Consider the following 6,458-nt stretch of genomic DNA (forward strand, 5'->3'; position numbering starts at 1 on the left):
GGCTAAGAGCACGTGTGGGCAGCTGATCTCAGAGAGTGTGATGGTCAGGTTAGTCCTGTTCAGCATGTAAGTGCCCAAACAGTGTCCCAAGAGGTTGCACTGACTTCCAGAAGAAATGGGAAATTAAATCCTTTGGGACAGCAGGAAGAGGGGAAGGCTGGCTGGGAGACACAAGGGTTGGCTTGTCCTGCCATGCATTAACAGGCAGAGCAACCTGTGCCTCCTGTGTGAAAAAGATTCTCCTAAATATTAGCCACATTGGAGCAGAAGAATGGGGAAAATCTAAGACCCTAAATATCTCCAGTAAAAGAAAAAACTAACAGAAAGGGGTACTTAAAGAGGGATGAGAACCTCTGTTTTCCTTCTGTTCTTTAATGAAAATACCATGTTTTCTTTTAAGAAAGTACTGATGGCAAATATGGGGTTGTTAAGGGGTTTCTGTAATTTTTTTAAGTAATGAGTTTCTGTAGCTGCTGAAGGCTGTGTGTGTGAGGCCAAGCAGTAATAGCGTGGCACAAGTAGACAGGAGTGAAAGTGCTTACTGCTCCCATTCTGCTCCAAGGTGATCCTGGCCAGGAGCAGGAGGGAGGTCCTCCGGGTCTCTGGCATGCCACTTTCTCTTGGCACAGCCTGGGGAAGCAGGAGATCTCTTAGTCAGGGATGGCAGCCAAGAGCATTAGAGGAGTCCTTGGTGCCAGCCGGTGGCAGGAGTGAAGGCAGACTCTGCCACTTCCAGTGTCCCTGCAGAAGCAGGGAGCAGGGCAAAGAGGGTGAGCCCTACTCCAGAGGAGAGGCTTTTGTAAGAAGGAGGAATGAGAAAGAGGATCTTCAGATGCAGTTTCCACACCATTTGGAGAGGGATAGTTTTAGTGGTGTTATCCACAGCTTTCACTCATTCTGCTTTCTATTTCTGGATGGCCACTGCCCCATACTCTACCACTTTTTTGCAAATCTTCCCAGTTTTCTCCAAACTTGTTTTTCTTCCTTTATTTTTCCTGATGTCTGTTCTTGCATAAACACCCCTTCATCTCCTGTCTCTTCCTTTCTCTACTGAATTTTAACTGACTTTCCACAGAGGGAAGGAAAGCCTCTGTCTCTCCAGAGAAGGTAGAGCAGTGGAGCCCAGGAGCTGTGTTCTGCTCAGCCCTCAGCTCCTGCTGGTGGCACTTCTGCAACCTTCTCCTCTCTTTTCTGTGTGTGCTTCTGCCAAGAATGCAAAGTCTTTTGGAAAGCCTTGTGTGAGGAATGACCACATTTTTGGTGTTGCATTCCCCATTTCTTGTCCTTAAGTAATTGCATAGGGTGTTATGGCAGCTGTCAGATGGCAGCTTGGTGCTTTTGCAAACTGAAATGTTATTTAGGGTCCAAATACAAGATTATGAGGCACATGCGAAATTCAAGTCCATTGGCACCGTTGTTGCTAATCAATTCTAGAAAGACGAGCACTCCCATTTTAGTGTGCTCTGTTGTCCAGAGTTAACTTGGACACCCAAGGGACCTTTTTGCTGTGAACTTTCTATCTCTTTGCTGCGTATCTAAGTGAGAAAACTTCTGATTTGGACTGCAGATAGGCAGAGACCCCACAGAAAAATAAGCAGCTAAACTGAATCAAGGCTAAGAATACTAACAGCCAAAAGGTTGGACAGGAAACCCATTTCACACCAGAATGACAGAAAGACGGTGTTGATTATTTTTAAATAAAAAGTGTGTTGGGCAGAGGCCGCTGTCATGGCAACTCTCAGCCTGTGTGTAACGCTGTGTTTCCAGCACCTTTTCTGTGATATGTGTTTGGTCAGTCATTTCGTGGCTTTCACACCATATCTGTGTCCTGACGAGGTGTGAGGGGAAGGAGTGCAGATGGGAGCGCAGCCGTACTCCAGCTGCATCCTCCATCTCTGGCACAAACCCCGCGCGTGCGGATGGCCCAGCGCTGCCACGTGCTCTTTCCAAACCTCCACTCTACTCCCTAATTGACTGCCTTTGGCGAAGAGATTGAGCCAGCAGCAATGTTTCTGCTTCCAGCGCTATGCTGGGGAAGTCAGGAGTCGCGAGCTGTAAGCGATGCTGCAGCCGGGACCGGAGCTAAATATATCTCCTGCCCTGCCCTGCCGTTCCCAGCTGAGGAGCGGCTGCCGTCTGGGATGCGCTGCCGCGGGAGCTGGGTTCGGAGGAGGCTGGGGCTTGGCTGTGCTGCCTAAAGCTAGCAGAGAAAATAAGGTATCACAGATGTTAGTAATTAATCCCATTTAAGGCTAAATCTCAAGTTACCCGGCTTCTTCCCCTCTCCATCACTTTGCAGGTTTTCTGGGTAAAATGTCGTGGTCCACGAGACAGGACTTGCAGCCTGGAGTAAAAAACCCAGAGTTTTTAACTGCAGAGAAACAGCTCCTTTCTAGGTTACTACTTCTGCTTTTAACTGTGATGGCACCAGACCCAGGTTTTTTCACAAATTCAGGGCTGTGTTCATGTATGAGGTTTTGAATGTCTGCACATTTCAGCACAACCTTAGCAAGGTACATACAGAGGACGGGGGATCTGGAATTTGGCAGCACTGGCCTTGTTGATGCTTCTCTGCATGTCTCTTTGGGCACCCTTATTGGGTGTTAATGGGCAGTATTATTTGGGTATTCTCAAGGACTGATTAACAGCCACTTTGGGTTGTGTCAACATCTTGTGAAAGTCCTCCCACCTCGCAGTGAATGTGGGGAGAGCCAGGACAGGGTGTGCACTCCCTGCCCTGCCGAGCCCACTGAGCAGGAAGCGTTCCTGTGGGATGCACGGACAGGGTTTACCAGAAGGCCTAATGCTGGGGGTTTGTTTTGATTTCTGAGTCAGTTTCTAATAAATCAACTTGCTTGAAGAAGTATGTTTTATGGTTTTAGTATTCAACAGGAAAGTTTACCCTTTTGAAGGAGCTGTTGGTGCATATCCACAGTGTAGCTCTTCAGGCAGCAGCAGAGATGACCCCTGACCAAACCCCATGTGTTTGGGAGGAAGTTCAGGCTGTTATGTTGATACCTTTTTTTATCTTTTTAATGAAACCTCCTTCCTGCCATTTCAGAGGAGAGGAGGGTTTGACGTCATGTGCTGATGAGTCACTGCTTTTAACAGGCCAGCAAGCAGGGATTGAGAGCGCTGTCTGGAGCAGCTGCTCTGTTAATCATTCACAAAAAGCCCAGAGAAAGCTCAAGGGGAATGCTTGTGAATAATTAAATTTCTGTTTTCATTATGAAGACGCAGTTGATTTACCTGGATCTGCTAGAATCCAGGTATTGGGAAGTGAGAGAGGAGGACAGTGATCTCACTGGTTTGTTGATACCACTGTAAATAGCTTTTGGATACTCATTGGTGTCAGTCAAGCATATACATCATTTAACAATTTCATGCAATGCTTATGTAATAGAGCTCTGGCCACCAGCTACACTTCACTTGTTGCAACCACTTCAACCATACCCTTGTTTTCTAGAAGAGAGTTCTTGGGGAAGCAAATGCCCTTGACAGGGCAAGACATGGATTTCACTGGAAGGCTGTATTTCTGATGTGTCTCATAGCCTAAAGCTGTGTATTGTGAGAGGAAGCAGAGCTGTCTAGGTTTGTTCACTGATGGTTCTCCTGCTGGTAAACACCTTCCGGGGGTGACTTGGATCATTTTGAGTTAATGCTGAATCAGTATCTTGACAAGAGATGTTGCACTCATCATTGTGATGAGCTTTAACTTCAATTGCCAACATGCTGTGATCAAAGAGTTCATTAGATTCCACTTTGGATGAGTAGGACTCTTATTTTAGACAAGGTCCAAACTGGATAAATACCTCAGTGGTGAATTATTCACTGCTCAGCTCTTCCTCTCGAGGTTAAGTGTCTTAGACGAGAGCTGCTGCCTTTTACCTAGAGGTAGAATAAGATGGGCAGTTTTCTCCCAGAGCAATCCCATCCCCTAATGGTCAGTTGAAGCTGCCTTAGAACAGAAGGATGCTGCTTGGCCTTGACAAAATGTTAGGTTTAGCTTTGCCTACACAGTTGGAGTGCTGGGATGGTGGGGGGCGTAGGATTGCTTACAAACATTGACTTTAATTACCTATACAATGTGAGTAGGAAGTTGTTCTTCTGCCTGCCAGATATATAATGAGAAAGAAAACCCACACTACGAAACCATTTGGGTCTTATAAACCTTTCTGTCTTTGGGCATTGTTTTCATGGACTTGTGAAATCCCACAGATATGTAGGCAGAACCTAATTAGCTACAGCCATTGAAAGAGCAAAGTTTGAAACAACTTGTTGAAAACTGAATATGTTTTTCATGTTTCAGCACTGTGGCCAATTAACTGTGCGTTTGCCTTCTTGAATTGATTAGTAGAAAAGTTTAACTAATTGTATCAACTTCTCCATACACACATTAGCCCCAAATTCTAAAGCTTCTTATCACAATAAAATGCACTTATTCAATGGGCTGCACCATTCTTGATAGATGAAAAAAAGTGCTGGCAGATGAAACCAGATAGTATCACCGGGGAAGAGAGAGTTGTCCTAGAACTGCAGTAGCTGATGATCTGCCATTTCTGCAGTGAGATGACTTCCAGAGCCCACTTCTCAGTCTGCAGATATGATGCCCAGTCTGGACCCTTTCAGGAGAGCTGGCCTTGCTCCCTGGGCAGGTACAGGCCTCCTGGTGGGGTAGGAGAGTACAGGGGCTATTTAGATATTTAGGGGACAGTGAAGGACTGGCAGAGATGATATGGAAATCTTATATTGGGGAGCAGAGGGGTTTGTTGGAACGGATTGAAACCTGGGATGCAACAGATTGACTGTCCCAAGCTGGGAAACCAGAGCCAGGAGGATGGGGACAGTGATGGAAAAAACTGACAGCTGAGCTGTAGCTCTTCTGAAGAGGAGCAGAAGCAGAGGCAAATGGAAGGCCAGAGGAACACTGGAAAGGCTTCTCTGCAGACCTGCAGAAATTAGCATCAGTTGAGAAAGCAGGATGTCCCTGCTGAGGAGTTCAGAGGCTGGGCTGGCTCTTTCCCAAGAGGACTAGAGGTGACTCTGAGAAGTGGTAAATGCTGGGACTAGGACAGCTGATGTGTCAGTGTGGTGAGTTTGGGGTTGTTAAGGTTTGTATGCTGTCTGTGAGTGAATGAGAGATGAAGAGTGTTCCATCACACAGCACAGGAGACTGGCTATGGAGAGATTGGGAACAAACTGGGACTAAAGTGGGACAGCAGGATGGGAAAACCAGTAATGCTGTGCCCTTTTCACAAAGGTGACCTGCTTTCTACTGGGACCATGAGAGGGAAAATGTTTTACTTCACATAGCAGAGCAGCAGTGCTGATGAAGTTGTAAGTGAGCAGGTTATTTCCAGCTTCTCAGATCATTGCTTGCTGTGGGGAGTGGGTAGCGTTGTCCCTTGCAAACCCATGGAAGGTATGATGAGGAGGAAATGAGGTTTGCGTTGATTTTGGCTGTGGTAGAGCTCAATTTACAGGTGTCAACAGCAAGAGGTTCTGTATAAACCCTATCACAAGCAATCAGAGATCATGAACCAAGTGACTCTCTTCCCCATAGAATCACAGCCTGAGAAAAAGGATGTCCAAGGATGGATGATTTGTAACTTAGATCCTGTGGCACATCCTTCCTAGAGCTCTTCTTTTTTTGCCTTCTGAGCCTTTGAGATTCCTCTGTTCAAGTTCTTAATAATTTCAAGGCCCGGAGAAACCTACATATTGAAAGATGTGATTCTAATAAATTAGTGACATTAGAAGAATACCTGGCTTTAGTAATAACTCCTGATACTGTGAGATTTGAATTCTTCAGCATCACAAGCCACTGAGTTTGGGATGTGGGATTGAGCCCAGTTTGGATATCACAGCTTAGGTTGGTTATTTATATTAGCAGGGGAAAAAGTATCAGCAAAGCAAATCATGTTGCATACGTTGTATGGCATAGAATAATAATGAAGGTCATCTCTCAGAGCAGAGTTGCTAGCAAAAATTGAGGAGTATTGAAAATAGGGGAAATCAAACAGGAACTTACAAAGTATGGGAATAAAATCAAAAGGAGGAAAGCAGTTAAAATCTAAAAAGAACACTGTTTTTGAGGCCTTGTGTCAAATGCTGATTCTACAAAAGATGCTTTTTTTATGGCTGTTCATTAAAAAGGGTCCTACTGAAGAGCTGTTGTTCCCTGAGAAATCAGATGCATTGTGTAGTCAAATATCACATTAAAAAAGAAAAGGATTTTTGAGAAGATGTGGATGTTAAAAGCCACCCAGAGAAATTTGCCATGTGAGATGTATTACAACGCTGAGAAGCCATCAGCAACAAGACATCTTCTGGGACACCAAAGCCTGAGTCTGCAGGTGATCCTGAGCACCTGGGAGCTTCTGAGCTCCCTCTCCTGGAGTCCTTGCCATGTGGATGAGGGCAGCTGTTGGCCTTTGCTCTGACATTTCTATGACTGG

The sequence above is a fragment of the Neopelma chrysocephalum genome, unplaced genomic scaffold (genome assembly GCF_003984885.1).
Source record: "Neopelma chrysocephalum unplaced genomic scaffold, ASM398488v2 Primary Assembly neopelma1_70, whole genome shotgun sequence".
NCBI lineage: Eukaryota > Metazoa > Chordata > Aves > Passeriformes > Pipridae > Neopelma > Neopelma chrysocephalum.